The sequence below is a fragment of the Rutilus rutilus genome, assembly GCF_951802725.1.
Source record: "Rutilus rutilus genome assembly, chromosome: 18".
Taxonomy (NCBI): Eukaryota; Metazoa; Chordata; class Actinopteri; order Cypriniformes; family Leuciscidae; genus Rutilus; species Rutilus rutilus.
This window is the reverse complement of record NC_140231.1, coordinates 28160849-28177786: the sequence shown is the minus strand read 5'-3', so window position 1 is coordinate 28177786 and position 16938 is coordinate 28160849. Positions and strand designations below refer to the sequence as shown.

General features: G+C 37.3%; 1 pseudogene across 1 annotated transcript; it reads left to right on the top strand.

Moving 5' to 3' along the window:
- Positions 1-15846: 15846 nt before the first annotated feature.
- Positions 15847-16938, top strand: LOC311277892 (annotated as a pseudogene). Its single transcript has one exon. The product of its transcript is annotated as an uncharacterized misc_RNA (transcript).

Genomic DNA, 16938 nt, shown 5'->3' with positions numbered 1-16938 from the left:
TCTCCAGGTGGCAAACTCTGTTCACTTTGATTCATTATCTTTGTCTCTGCTTTATACTATATAACAAAGTCACTGTGACACAGGTTATGATGAGCATGCTAGATGAATTAGTTGAGTAAAATAGGTTTGATCTTTGGAAAAAAGTAACAGAAATGTTGATTTTCTATTTGAACTTAAGCTATGAAAGTTAACAACATGTTTCAAATTATTATATAGCATTGTATTTAAAACTAGAATGCATTTATTTTCTGTGTATAATTTAGGTATTATGCATAATTATAACAATTGCTTACAATAATGTAGTGTAATTTTGTCTTTAAATTGTCTGCTTTTTATAGATTTTCCTTGGCAAATTTGGTCTTCTTTTTTTCCATAGATCACAACTGCAACATTGCTCCTTTGTTCTTCTGGTTCTGACTGAAGAAAGCAGACATGGCAAACTTCACCACACCTCATACACCTGCCAACATCACACTATCATCATTTTGGCAAATAGGCATATTAGAAACTTGTATGTTGACCTTCAACTTCATATCTGGTCTTCCAACAAACGCCTATGTTATATGGCTCATCGTGAGAGGAACAGGAAACGGAGTTGCATCAGAGTTCTTCAGCCTCAATCTCTCTATTTGTGGGATCTTTATCTCTGTGAATGCTTTGCTCATTCTGATGACAAAATGGTTTCCATGTCAAAGTTTCACAGCAGTAACACAGTTTTTATTTGGATTTACTGTCACTGGTCATCCTCTGTTTCAGTGTCTAATGTGTGTTGAGCGTTACCTGGCAGTGGTTCATCCTGTAACCTTTCTGAAGTACAAACCTCTCAGATATAGAGTGATCTGCTGCACTGTGGCCTGGATAATTATATTTGGCACTTGTTTGTTCTCAATGTTTAGTTTTCTCTCATTTACCATATATATGTATATATGGTTCTACTCACTGCAGTTCCTCCTCTTCCTCTCCATCCAGTTGTTTTGTCTTGTGGCTGTTCTCAGAGGTCTGAAGCAGTCAGGCCCAGGAGAGAGAAGGGGAGAGAGAGAGGAAGAAAACCAAATGAAGAGAAGAGCATTTTACATCATCCGAGTAACTACTGCTAGCTTGGTTATCACATATGTTCCATTTATTGCCACTGGATTACACTCTCTTGTGACACAGCAGTTCATTCAGATTCTTTGGTCAATTAGTTACATTTGTTTTATGCTAGCTGGTTTTGTTCACCTTGGACTTTATCTGCACCGGACTGGAAAACTCTTCTGCTTCTTTTAAAAAATTTTTTTTACATTTTGTTGAGTTATTAATCATATTCTTGATGACTCGCTATCACCCTGTTGTGTTTTATTTTGTGTTATTGAATATTGAGTGAAATTTTAATCTGAGTTATTATAACCTTTAGAGACTGCAGAGGCACGGCACACAAATTGGGCAGTTAGTAATTTAGCTTCATCTCGACTGTCATCATTTGGAAATATTTAACTGTTGAATGCTGGGATTGACCAGTCAGAGTCATGTTCTCCAGAGAGCTGTATTATACTATACAAATTACGCTGGTTTTAATTTAGAATAGATATTTTAGGTTATATGAAATGACCTAAATAAGCGTTGGTGAATAATTTTAGCATAACAAATTGCATATACCTGAGATTTTGGAACGTTTGCTATAATTTAGTGGTTTAGTGGCATTGTGAATCATATATTCTGTTGTTTATTGATAAGTTTAAGAGTAATTTAACTTTATCATTGTGTTTAAGTTTATACATTAAGGTGTGCTTTGTTATATGTGTAATGCATGTTGCTTTTAATTTTCTCAGTTGTATAAAGAAATATAACAACTTATTTCTGAGTTGGTTTTGTGTCAGAATGTCAAATTTTGGTGACAGTTTACAATAAGGCCTCGACACAATTTCTTTCTTCTGCTGAAAACAAAAGGAGATATTTGTAGGAATGCCAGTAACCAAACAGTTGATGGACCCTATTGACATGTGAATTTTTTTTTTTTTTTTTTTTTTACCATACTTTGGAAGTCAATGGGGTCCATCAACTGTTTTTTACACATTCTTCAAAATATCTTCCTTTGTGTTCAGCAAAATAATTAAATTCATACAGGTTTGGGACAACTTAGGGTGAGTAAATTATGACAGAATGTTTGGGTGAACTATCCCTTTAATGCATGAACTAACATGAAGTAACAATAAGCAAAACTGTAGATTTTTACATTATTATTATTTTTTTATTTTTTTGTTCATGTGAGATTATAAAAAATATGTTTTGTTAACAAATGTTAACATATACAATTTTTTAAGTTGTTTAAATGAACACTAACTAAGATTAATCAGAAGTATTGTTCATTGTTAGTCATATTACATCAACTTAACTAATTCTAACAAATAATGAGACTTTGAAAAAGTGAAGTGTTTCCAATGAAAAAGATATTAAAAATAACACAAACACTACAGTCACAGCAGCTGAAATTATTGTCTACTTCAGTCAAATGACTCGATTCCAGGGCAACAATCATGGAATCATGCAAATGTTGAGCCTAAGAGTTATAATAATATAAATATTAATCCTACCACAAACCTCAAGCATTACTGCCTGTAAAGCAACAGAATACTGTATAATCAATTTCACCAAGAAAAATATCTACTCGCAAAATTCTACAAGGCATAATTTCTAGCATTACTGGTTGGTTACCAATACGAGACGAAAAGAGCATGGCAACACCTGCACTTAAATTTGTTCCATGACTCAATAAAAAATTGCCCTTCCAATCTCTAACCCAGTGTGCCTGATTTTGTAAGTCTGTATGGGTTTCTTATTATTGTTTTTTAGATTATATATGTTTTTTTGTTTTCGTTTTTTTACGATTAAATAATCAAATAAAGCATGCTCTCTTTGTTGTGCCCCGGCAACCATTAATATTAACCAGAGGCGGACAGAGTACACAGCTTCATTACTTGAGTAAAAGTACAGATACCCCTTGCTAAATTTTACTCAAGTACAAGTGAAAGTACTACAGTCAGATGTCTACTTAAGTAAAAGTACTGAAGTACTTGTTTTTAAAAGTACTTGAGTATCAAGAGTACAAGAGTACATTTTCTAAATATTGCATTACTACTGCCACAGTGCTTACATTGGTAAACACAGCAAACACTTGAAGCGAAAACTATCATTAACTTGTTCAGAAAATTGAAATAGTCTGGCGAGGTGGGGCCACGGGTTGGCACATTCCCGGGATGGACCTGCTGCGTCTTCATCCATTGTTTCGTCCATGGTTTCGTCTCTTATCTAAATCTGACCATGGAGTTGACTTTGGCGGAAAGCTGAAGGTGATTGCTGATAGGCTGTCCCAATCAGTGGCGCCTGCACAATCCAATCACGTTTGAGAGGGAAACAACAAATAAAGGGTTTCCGAGATTTTTCTTTTTTCCTTTTAATTAATTTTTTTGAAGAAGTAACGGGTACTCACAGTTATGGATACAAATGTAGTGGAGTAAAGAGTACAATATTTGCCTCTCAAATGTACTTGAGTAAAGTCATGAGTACTCCCCAAAAATGATACTCGAGTAAAGTACAGATCCCTCAAAATTGTACTTAAGTACTGTACTCAAGTAAATGTACTCCGTTACTGTCCGGCTCTGATATTAACCCTCTGGAGTCTAAGGTGTTTTTGGGGTCCTTCAGATGTTCTGACATGCTCTTACATTTGTGCTTTTTTCAGTTGCTTATAAACATATTAATGGCAAAGGTGTAATAACACTCTATTTAGCACAAACAGGGCTACCATAATATGTGAGCAACATGTATGTACATGTTTGTATTTTTGAGAAAATAATGTTTATGCATGGTTATTGAAAAAACTAAAAATGAAAATGTCTGAAATAAGGCCACAAAACACATACTAAATATGTGTCAATAAGACTTCTGAATAATGCATTTTGTCGCCTAGCGTTTTTTCTTCAAAATGATGTGAAAATCATCCTTCCTAATCATTCACATAAAACAATACATTGATTTAAATTTTGTACGACACTTTTTGTTTGGAAAGGCAATATGCGGGTGGGCGTGATTCACACCTGAGGAGACAATGGGCCCCCGCATAATGAGGCTGCATATGTAATGAGCCTTTCATTCAGGTGTGTGACTGAGCCACAAGAAAGAATGCAAGGACAATACATATTTATATATGGTATGCTATAATTGGTTTACAGTTGTTGTTGTTTTTTCCACAAATTGTGCTTGCAAATTGTATAATATCCAAGGTAAACATTTCTAGTAATTGTGCAGTTAATTGTTCTCATACTGTATTTTCAGATTTGGAATATATTCTCTACCCAAATGTGTCACTAATAAAGCATAATAAAATTATCTCAACACCATGTGTGTTTGGCGCCTAAAAGACATTATATGTTTCAACTCAGGGTTTTTTAGGCCAAGAGGAATTATCTTTATAGGTCCCACTAATTTGCCGTAGCAAACAAGTAAGCGCTCTAATGAGTCATTAGGAATAAACAGGGGTAACGTTACATATATATACATACGTTACATCACTTTTTTTGGCAGATTAGATAGCGGCAAAACTGACAAGAAAACATCCCTTACAGACAAACCCCTCAACCAAAACATCTTCCTCTTTAAGAAAACCAACGATGGCTTTATTCATTCTAGACATTCATGTCGATAAGATATTACGAGCACCTAACTCATCTCCAATAGTATAGAGATCGCTAAGACATGTGACCAACTGGGCGGCAACGTCATCAGAACGCAAAGAATTATGGGTATGTTTGGCCCGTTTCCATGGGCTGGCATAGTAGGCTAGTGTTCTGGCATGAAAATAATGGAGCTGGAGATTGTAAAAGTGGGGCAGAAAACTGTTGTCCGTTCAAAGGTATGCTAATGTTTAAGCACCACACTCCTCGCTCTCTCTCATCTGTCTGCATGCAGTCAGAATTCAACAAACCAACGTGTGTGTGTGTGTGTGCGTGCGTGTGAGAGGCGCGGGCGTGATCGAACAGTGGAAACATAAAAACATACTCCGTCATTTTGCTCATACAGGACCTCATTCAAACTGCAAAGTGTTTACTTATATTTGTGTACACTCGCAATAAAACACAACATTGTGCTTTTGTCAAACTGTAAACTCTTGTCAAACTGTAACCTACAACTCTCACCCAACCAAAATCTCTCTTTCTCTCTCTCTCTCTCTCTCAAAAGGATATTGCGTTCTTAAGCTTTATGCCATTTCTATCGTGAGAATGACTATTGCAGTTTATAGCGCCTGACATCAAAGCAAATTTAAAAGTGCTGGCTAATGCTAATCGTAAATTCTCTAAGATCATTATTCATGTCGGCACTAATGATGTTCGACTCCGCCAGTCGGAGATCACCAAAATGAATATTAAAGAGGTGTGTGAACTTGCAAGTACGATGTCAAGGACTGTAATTTGCTCTGGCCCCCTTCCTGTTCGCAGGAGTGATGAGATAGTTAGTAGATTATGTTCGCTTAACGGTTGGCTGTCTCGGTGGTGTCCGCTTAATAATATAGAATTCATAGACAATTGGAAAAGTTTTTGGGGCAATCCTGACCTGTTGAAAAGAGATGGTATTCATCCCTCCTGGGATGGTGCTGCTCTTCTCTCTAGTAATATGGCTCATAGTCTTAGAGCTCAAACATGACAATCTGGGGCTCAGGTCAGGAAGCAGACAGACTGGCTTAACCGACTGTCTGCTAGCGGCCTCGCGTCACCAAGGTCAGATAAATCCTATCACATAGAGCCTCTTTCACCTAGCTATCATCATATAGAGACTGTGTCTGTTCCCCGAATTTGGAAATCCAAAAAACGTTTAAACCCAACTAAGGTTAAAAATTTAATTGATGTTCAACAAATAAAAAACAGCTATAATACAGATGAGCAAATGCTAAAGCTTGGGTTGCTGAATATTCGATCGCTTACTTCAAAAGCACTCATTGTTAATGATATGATTTCAGATAATAACCTAGATGTGCTGTGTTTGACAGAAACCTGGCTAAAACCAAACGATTACATTACTTTAAATGAATCAACCCCGCAAGATTACTGTTATAAACATGAGCCTCGTCTGAAACGCAAAGGGGGTGGTGTTGCTGTAATCTATAGTAATAGTTTCAAAACCACTAAGAAATCAAGTTTTAAATATAATTCTTTTGAAGCATTGGTGCTTAATGTAAAAATATATAGTGTAAACGATAAATCACGTTTGAGATTTGTGCTGGCTACTGTATACAGGCCACCAGGGCACCATACAGACTTTATCAAAGAATTTGCAGACTTTCTATCAGAATTAATATTGACTGCAGATAAAGTACTAATTGTTGGTGATTTTAATATACACATCGATAATGAAAAAGATGCATTGGGATTGGCATTTAAAGACATTGTAAATTCAATTGGAGTTAGACAATACGTGTCAGGACCTACTCATCGTCGTAATCATACTCTAGATCTAATATTATCACACGGAATAGATGTGGATGCCGTTGAAATTCTGCAGCAGAGCGATGACATCTCAGATCATTATCTAGTCTCGTGTAATTTGCATTTAGCCAAGGCTGCAAAGCCGACTCCGTGTTTCAAATATGTGAGACCTATCACTTCTGCTACTAAAGATTGCTTTATTAATAATCTTCCTAATCAGTTTCATCATCTCAGCATCTCAGATAGCTTAGAAGAACTAGATATTACAACAGAAACGTTTAACTCTCTCTTTTCCAGCACTTTAGACACAGTTGCTCCGTTGCACTTAAAGAAGATTAAAGAAAATAGTCCAACGCCGTGGTACAACGAGCACACTCGGGCCCTTAAGAGAGCAGCCAGAAAAATGGAGCGCAACTGGAAGAAAACAAAACTAGAGGTATTTCGCATTTCATGGAAAGAGAGCTCAATTACTTACAGAGAGGCTTTAAAAGCTGCTAGATCTGCTTATTTTTCAACCCTATTAGAAGAAAATAAACATAATCCTAGGTATTTATTTGAAACGGTGGCTAAACTAACGAAAAATAAAGCTTCAAGCACCGAAGTTTCCAAGCAACACAGCAGTAATGACTTTATGAACTTCTTCACTTATAAGATTGATAATATCAGGGATAAAATTATAACTATGCAACCGTCTACTACAGTATCGCATCAGGCAGTGCATTGTAGTCTCCCTGAGGAAAAATTTGATTCATTCGTTGCTATAGGAGAGGAAGAATTTACTAAACTCATTAAATCATCTAAATCTACAACATGTATGTTAGACCCTATACCGACTAAGCTACTGAAAGAAATACTTCCAGAGGTCATAGATCCTCTTCTTAATATCATTAATTCGTCTTTGTCTCTAGGATACGTACCAAAAAACTTTAAGCTGGCTTTGATTAAACCGCTTGTTAAAAAAACGCAACTTGATCCTTCAGAATTAGTCAATTACAGGCCGATCTCGAATCTACCTTTTCTGTCAAAGATATTAGAAAAGGCAGTATCCTCACAACTGTGTTCCTTTCTTGAAAGAAATGATATCTGCGAGGATTTCCAGTCCGGATTTAGACCGTACCATAGTACCGAAACAGCTCTCGTTAGAGTCACAAATGATTTGCTCTTATCATCCGATCGTGGTTGTATCTCTCTATTAGTGTTACTCGATCTTAGTGCTGCATTTGACACCATCGACCACAACGTTCTTTTAAATAGATTAGAACATTATGTTGGCATTACGGGAAATGCACTAGCATGGTTTAAATCATACTTATCTGACCGTTATCAGTTTGTAGCAGTAAATGATGAGATGTCTCATCGATCACAAGTTCAGTATGGCGTACCACAAGGCTCAGTACTAGGACCGCTGCTGTTCACTCTGTACATGCTACCCTTAGGAGATATCATTAGGAAACATGGCATTAGCTTTCACTGTTATGCCGATGATACTCAGCTCTATATTTCTTCAAAACCTAACGAAACTTATCAATTCACAAAATTAACGGAATGCATAGCGGATATAAAAAATTGGATGACTTGTATTTTCCTACTTCTAAATTCTGAAAAAACAGTTTCTAATTATTGGACAAAAAACTTCCTCACGTAATAACCTAGAATACTGTCTAACACTTGATGGCTGCTCTGTTAAGTCTTCGTCGTCGGTTAGGAACCTGGGTGTGCTCTTTGATACCAATCTTTCATTTGAAAGTCACGTGTCTAGTATCTGTAAAACTGCATTTTTCCATCTTAAAAATATATCTAAATTACGTCATATGCTCTCATTGACAAATGCGGAACAATTAGTTCATGCGTTCATGACCTCAAGGCTAGATTATTGTAATGCTCTACTAGGTGGTTGCCCTGCACGCTTAATAAACAAACTACAGCTGGTTCAAAACGCAGCAGCTCGAGTTCTTACCAGAACCAGGAAGTATGACCATATTAGCCCAGTTCTGTCAAAACTGCATTGGCTCCCTATTAAACATCGCATAAATTTTAAAATATTGCTGATTACTTACAAAGCACTGAATGGTTTAGCTCCGCAGTACTTGAGCGAGCTCTTAACGCATTATAGTCCGTCACGTCTATTACGATCTCAAAATTCCGGCCAGTTGATTATACCTAGAATATCAAAATCCACTGCTGGCGGTAGATCCTTTTCCTATTTAGCACCAAAACTCTGGAACAGTCTTCCTACCATTGTCCGGGAAGCAGACACACTCTGTCAGTTCAAAGCCAGATTAAAGACACATCTCTTTGACCTAGCTTTCACATAATACATTATAGACTTCTATAATTTAATGTTATGCTGCATAGATTAGGTCAGCCGGAACCGGGAACACTTCCCAAAAATCCTGATGTACTCGTTACATCATGAGAAGAATGGCATCTACGCTAATTTTAGTGTCTGTGTTTATCCCAAGGTTTTTCCTGCAGCCTGCCGGATCCGGGCCGTATCCAGATCTGACGAAGGACCTTCACCTGGACCGATGACAACGCAGTGCTGAAGTGCCAACTAGTCTCTCCCTATGGAGGATCCCACTACCACTCTACAGATAAGGCGTTGTCGGGAAAATTCGTCTTGCGGTCCTACCCCAAAGCAACAAATAAAATAAAATTCCTTATCAAAATTTATAAGGAAAGACAAGTATTTTGTTTAGGCTTGGCTTGTAGGGAATTCCAAACCTGCGTATATTCTAACGCACATAACTATAGAACCCATTCTAAATGCGCATGTGACCGCCATCAGCGTTTCTCACAGGTTCGCGTTTAAAGTCTGTGTAGAGAGAATGGTGTCGTCTTAGCGGCCCCTAATTTAATAACAAATGATCATTGCGACGGAACCAAATCAATTAAAACTAACTTTAGATGGAAATAACTTAACTCTGCTGTAAAGCCGAAACAATCTCTGTTACCTTAAATTATACGCTTATCTCTGTAAAGCTGCTTTGAGACAATCTACATTGTTAAAAGCGCTATATAAATGAAGATGACTTGACTTGACTTGACTTGATAGCACAGCAGGTAGACGGCATCTTGAACACTACGTTCTTCCCTCCATGCAATGAAGTCTGGCGCCTTATGTTTGTGCCGTGGATTCCCAAAATGCTTTGCGTTCACCACTGGGAATACGTCATGATGACGACACATTAGCAAGCCTTATTTAAAACATTTTCGACTGTGATGAACTTCCCGAGACGAGGAGGAGACAGAGAAATGGCGGTGGTGTGAGTCATGCGGGTAGAAGGATCCCAAGAAATAACTCCAAAATTTACAGAAAATCCTCATACTCTTCAATTATTTTTCAGTACTCATCAGAAAATCCTATGTGGTTTTAGTCTTGACCGACTTGGACTATTTTTGTCGATATTTATTTACGGTCTCATGCTTTTAACATTGCATTCTATGCTAACACACCTTGACTTGCTATGCTAAGATCTGAATAAGTTTATAAAGTTAGAACTGCTGTAGCCTACGCCTTCTAAGTGAAGTGATGCCAAAAACCAAGCGCCAGACAACAGCCATGACAACAGCCATGGAACCAACTCCCGACGTTGGAGCGAATGTTATTGTGGATATGGATGAGCTGGAAGCGGCTGATTATCTGCTCCCAGATATGCCATCAAAAGAACCAGCTCCCAAAAAAGGCAGGTGCAACGACAATTCTGATGAGCTAAATTCAGCCATGGCGCTTGCCATCATCTCTTCTCTCAGGACTGTAATTAACGACAGAGCCGACATTCTCGATAAAGGTATTGAAGGTCTGAAAACTTCTGTTGAATTTCTGACGGAAGAAATGAAAAACATTAAATGTAAGGCTGAACGCACTGATAAACGAGTCGATGCTGCTGAGAATAGGATTAACGAACTAGAAAGCAAAGTCATGGAGCTGGCACGATACAAAAGACGCTGGAACCTGCGCTTATATGGCCTTCCAGAACTACAGGGAGAAAATGTCCGACAGCATGTTTTGGATGTGTGCACATCCGTGATACCTGCTTATGCAGACAAAGTTAGCGACCTCACCGACTCGGTTCACAGGCTTGGGAAAATAAAGAACAGCAATACAGCCGGTGCTACTCCGAAACCACGAGGTGTCATCGTCCAATTTACAATGCGCCACTTTCGCGATGCTCTCTGGAAAGCTGCAAAGAACTCCACCTTCTTGGTAGACAACCATCCACGCTTCACCGAGGACCTCTCACCTGATGACCGTGAACGTCGCCAACAGCTATGGCCACTCGTTGAGAAAGCTCGTCGAGAGGGTCACCGTGCCTACTTTGTTGGCCCGAAGGCTTTTGTGGATGCTAAAGAGGTGACGCCTCCTAGTAAGATCTCGGGCAATGACTGCAATTAGCTCCCACGCATCTAACCTTAAAGTTTTTGCTTAATGTTCCTGATGCCTTACTACTTTTGCTCTACACACTTTCCTTACATCTATTTAAGGATAACCGCAATGTGTTAGGTAGCCTAGGCTATGTAAGGAATTGTTCACAGTTAATTTGAATCATAGGCTACGTTAAGTGGTTTGGCTACCTCAACTTTTACAGCTAAATTACAGCGAACAATATTTTCTTTCCATTACTGTCCTTGTTGGTTACATTTGCCCTTTTAATATTTTGAAGATAGACATATTTTACAATGGGTTTACTCCTTCTTTCTAATTGAATTATTGCTTGCTATTCAATGTTCCCTAGCATCTCGTTATGTTCCTCTAATACAAGAGGGTTACGTAATGTTCTAAAATGGAAGGCTATTTTTCTGTATGCCAAAGGGCTAAACTCTGATTTTTGTTTCTTTCAAGAATCTCATGCTAGTCCAGATGATACAAAATTTTGGAAATCTCAGTGGGGCGATGAAGTTTTCTTTTCCTTTGGGTCGACCCACTCTGCTGGGGTTATCATTCTGAAACACAAATTCCAAGGTAAAATTATTGAAGTGATACCTGACCATGAGGGTCATTTTCTGTTTCTTGTGGTGTCTTTAGATGACATTCTCTTCCTACTGATAAATATATATGGCTTTAACTCCCCTAAAAAGAATCTTTCCCTATTTAATCTAGAGGTTCAAATAAAATCCATTTGTTGTAAATATCCCAATATACATGTAATTTTAGGTGGTGACTTGAACGAAACTTTATGTGACACTCTTGATCGTCATCCCCCTAAATCTTCTCACAAAGTTTCTCATCTGTCTGATTTTGTGTCACGCCTTGGGCTACTGGATATTTGGAGAGATAAGAATCCTACATCCTCTCAATTCACTTGGTCCAATAATTCAGGGTCTCTCAAATCTAGAATAGACTATTGGTTAATCTCATACTCAGTATCACAATATGTATCTAGAACTGATATTTTACCATCTCCCTTCTCTGATCATAACTGCATCCTGCTTAGTTTAAACGAACCTAGTCATATCCCGCGTTACTCAAACTCATACTGGAAGCTTAACTCCTCTCTGCTTGAAGATAAGATATTAGTTGAAACTATTAACAACTAAATCTTTACTTTAAGAAAGCTCAAATGGAAAGCAAATTCAGCACTAACTGGGAACTTCTCAAATTTGAAATTCAAACAACCTTTAGAAAGGCTGGTGCTAAAAAGACCAATTTGAGGAAATCATTTGAAGCTGACATAATCAAGGAAATTATTAATTTATCTAATATTCCTTATGAGAACTTAACTGAGAATCAAAAAGCTAATATGACGGATCTTCAACATAAGCTAGATAACTTGTAATATATGCAAAAAGCAAAAGGTGCCTTTATTCGCTCTTGAAGAAGATGGCTTGAGGAAGGGGAAAAGAATACTGCCTATTTTTTTTAAGCTAGAAAAGCAACGCTCTCAATACAATTCTATAAACAAACTAGCTTCAAATGGTGTTATGTTAACAAGTCACAATGGCATCTCCCATGTCTGCAGGGAGTTTTATGAAAGCTTATATCGGTCAAAATTTTCTCAGTTGAATCTAGATAACTTCTTTGACTCACTGAACTTAAGTAGTGTAACTACTATTTCGGAAGTCGATAAATCATTGTGTGAATCTCCCATCCAGCCTAAAGATATTGCGGAGGCTATTGACCGGTTAAAGCTAAATAAATCCCCTGGCAATGATGGTTTAACTGCTGAGTTTTTAAAGAAATTTGCAAAAGTCATCATCCCTTTCCTACAGAATGTCTACACAGAATGTCTCCACAATGGAGCTCTCCCCCCATCCATGACACAAAGTGTTATATCACTACTTCCAAAACCCCAAAAAGATTGTTTATATATAGAGAACTGGTGACCTATAAGTCTCCTAAATAATGATTACAAAATCCTGGCCTCTGTACTGGCTAAAAGACTAAAGTGTGTCCTGGATTGTATTATAGATGAATGTCAGTCGGGCTTCATTCCAGGAAGACTCATTTCCAACAACATTAGACTAGTTCTCGATCTAATAGATTATTCACATTTATTGGCAGATGACAGTTTCTTACTCTTTCTTGATTTTTACAAAGCCTTTGACACCATTGAACATCCATTTCTTTTCAGAGCCTTAAGTGTCTTTGGATTTGGGCATAATTTATTAATTCCATTCAGACTATTTATAAACACAATAATGCCTCAATCAAATTGCAACACGGTACAACAAAGAGATTCAACATAGAGAGAGGTATCTGCCAAGGCTGTCCCATCTCACCCTTTCTTTTCCTTCTTCCGATGCAGCTTCTAGCCACTCACCTTAATTCCTGCAATATTGAAGGAATTTCTATTGCTGAACACTCCTTATTAATTAGCCAACTAGCAGATGACTCTACCTTATTTCTAAAAAACAGGATCAAGTTCCCATAGCTCTGAACAGCATTAGATCCTTCTCAGAAGCCTCAGGCCTTAAGCTTAATATAAATAAATGTGAACTTTTTTTCCTTAGGTTCTTCAACATATGACACGTTATACAATATTCCTGTAAAAGCAGAGCTAAAGTATCTGGGCCCGGTTTCCCAAAGCGTTCTTATCTCTAAGTAGTTCTTAACCTATTCCTTAACCTCTCTCTTAACCTTATGGGACGGTTCCCGAAACGTTCGTACGCTAAGTATATCTTTTGTAAGTCACACTTTCGTAAGGTTGGTCTGGACCATTCGTAGCTCTCTCTTAGCGTTGTTGCAGGTCTAAATGAATATAATTCTGAAGTTTTAATACACCCAGACAGTATTAAATTAGGCTAATTCAAGTGTTTTCATGCAAAGAATAAAATTGTCATTACACTGATTGTTGTTAGATTTTTAATTATATTATTATACAATATTATTAATTGAATTAAAACGCTCTTTTAAAGGCCAGTGAAAGCATAGGCTACTGTCAGTTAAGTCCTATTCGGACGCTAATATTGTTTCTCATGGGCTCGTCCGGTATTTTAAACATTTACAGGAGTAAGTCGGTGATTTTAGTGCCGTCCGAATCCATAATATCAGTGTTTTTCTCACCCAATCCGCGTAAAAATCCCTGGCCAAATTAGTACCTTCTGTTTTTTGACAAACAGGTCGTGTGGTAATTTAATTGCCGTCTGAATCCACATCTCCGAGTTTACAAGAGATTCAAAATTCACGGTTTAAATCCTTTTTGATCACTGCCGAGCACCGTACGCAAGATGTAAACTTTTATTACTGAAATGCTGGAAAGTATTTACAAGAACAATATTTCATCGCAGCTCCACCTCAGCGAACAAAAATGGGAAAGAAAAGGCGGCACGTAACTTTTTGAAAAGGTTATTGTGGCAGCAATAGGCTATATGTTACAATTTTAAAATATGTAGGCTTGGCTATTATAGGCTATTATAGTTTGAATTATTTTTTATAATATCCAATAATCATAATAAATTGAAATTTCAACTATTTCTGAAGTGCTTCTTTTATAAAGATGACCGCTTTCTCACATAAACAGCCCCTGCACGAGAGAATAATTGATTCTCGAGCCATCGATATCAACCAATTCAGCACCATCGCCACGGACAGCGCCGGGTAACGTCCCACGTAAGAAGGTATATCTTAAGCGGCTTCCTAAGGTATAGTTCGGGGAACACACTTAGGAAAATAAACAAATTTGGTAAGATATATCTTTCGAGTCTTCTTAGCAGGCTAAGAGTGAGCGTTATCGGGAAACCGGGCCCTGGGCATAACGGTATGCAGAGATCAAAAAAGGAGGACGTCAGTAAATGTAGACCCCCTGATAATCAATATTCAAAGAAAATTTTATTCTTGGTTACAGAGGAACCTTTCAATCTCTGGTAGGATTTTGCTGTCTAAAACTGAAGCATTATCCCGCTTTATATCCTGCTATGGTCTTAGATGTCCCTCTGGAGGTGTGCAGGAGATTAGACAAATTAATTGTCAACTTTGTGTGGAAATCTAGGTCTCACTAAACTTACAGAAAGAACACCGTCAGCACTCACTCAGACGCTCACACGCCTCTCGCAGTCACTCATCCACGCATGCACAAACGGAAACGAGAGAGAGAGAGAGAGAGATCTTACCTCATTCCATCTGATTAACTGATAGAAATGGGAAATTCAACAATAATGCTTAATGTTAATTACAATTACTGTATAATTGTTAGGTTCTTGATGTTATGTTGGCCACTTGTTCGACTACAGTTACTAAAAATATATCCTTTCAGACATGACAATAAAATTAACCTGAGCTGTACACACTATACATATTTTTGTAATATCATAAGTAGAAGACAGAAGTAGATTATTTTGCACTTACTATTCAAATTATTTAAAACAACATGTCATTTTAAACCTCATGTTTTTTATTTGACTGCAATGTTTGCATATGTATTATTTTATGTGAAATGTTGCATATGAAGCTGTGCAAATGACATTGAAGTGAGACTACAAAACCAGCAGAGAGTATTATTTCCATCCAGAGAAACTGGACATTCTCTCTTCAGGTGACAAAATCTCCTTTTTGATTAATTTCTTAGTTATTCCATTCAGTAATATGCAAAATATCAGTGTGATTATCAGACATAGTTTTAGGGTTAGATGATTATCTTCTGAGTAAAACAGGTTGAGGTGCATCCCTCAATGGTTTCCTTAAACAAGAAAGTGATTTTGTATATGACATCAGACTAAGAAATCTAAATAGCACATTGAGTGAAAGTGATGAATAGAATCATATCTCATTTTAAAGTAATTTAATGAAGGAATGTGATTGTCTTCTGTGTATCTTTTTTTATGCAGTATATGTGTAATAGTTTTGACTGTTTTTAATGAAGTCTTAATTGCTTGGTACATTTATGTTTCTCTCTTCAAATAGAATATGCTAATGAATCATTTTGTGAAGTTCTGAGCTGAAAAGACGGGGGAGATGAATAACACCACGGTTAATGTCACCGCACCTGAAGCATCGACAAACTCCACAACTGATTATGAATTAATCTCCAGAATATGTGTGTCCAGCATCAGTTTTCTGTTTGGTCTTCCTACACACTCCTATGTTTTATGGCTCATCATCACAGGAACAAGTGGAGTTGCATCAGAGTTCCTCAACCTCAATCTCTCACTTTGTGAGATTGGTGTTTGTCTGAAAAGTTTGTTTAATCTGCTGTCATTTCAGTTTTCATGTTTCAAGACATTGTCACTAATTTTGCAAGGACTCTCCATCACTGGTCGTCCTCTGTTTCAGTGTCTGATCTGTGTTGAGCGTTACCTGGCAGTGGTTCATCCTGTAACCTTTCTGAAGTTCAAACCTCTCAGATATAGAGTGATCTGCTCTACTACTGTCTGGATAATAACTTGTGGCTCATGTTTATTCTGCTGGTTAATTTTGAAGACACTTACCACGATCTTCAATACATGGTTCTTCTCGCTGCAGCTCCTCCTCTTCCTCTCCATCCAGTTGTTTTGTCTTGTGGCTGTTCCAGAGCTCTGAAGCAGTCAGGACCAGGAGAGAGAGGGAGAGAGAAAGAGGAGAAAAACAGCATAAAGAGAAGAGCATTTCATATCATTCTAATATCTACTGTTAGCTTGGCTATTATATATGTTCCATTTATAATGTCAGGATTCACTACAATTTTTACACAACAGCATTTTCCGGCTCTTTGGTCTACTTCTGTCTTTTGTTATATTCTGGCTGGTTTTATTCAGCCGGTTCTTTTTTTGAATCATGTTGGAAAACTGACACTGTTTTGTTATATTGATTATGTGTGAGCGAAGTACATGGTCTGCTGTTGTTCGGGATGTATTCGTGTTTATACTACAAATACACAATCGTATTTATTCATTTTTTGAATACTTATTCACTTTTTTGCAATCAGTATACAATTTCTAGTGAAAAATGTCCACATAGATGTGAGTTTTTTTTTTTTTTTTTCCTATTCAAATATTTAAGCTATTTGAATAGAATACCATGCATAATTTGAACCTCACGCTTTTTTATCTTAATTTGCATATCCATTTT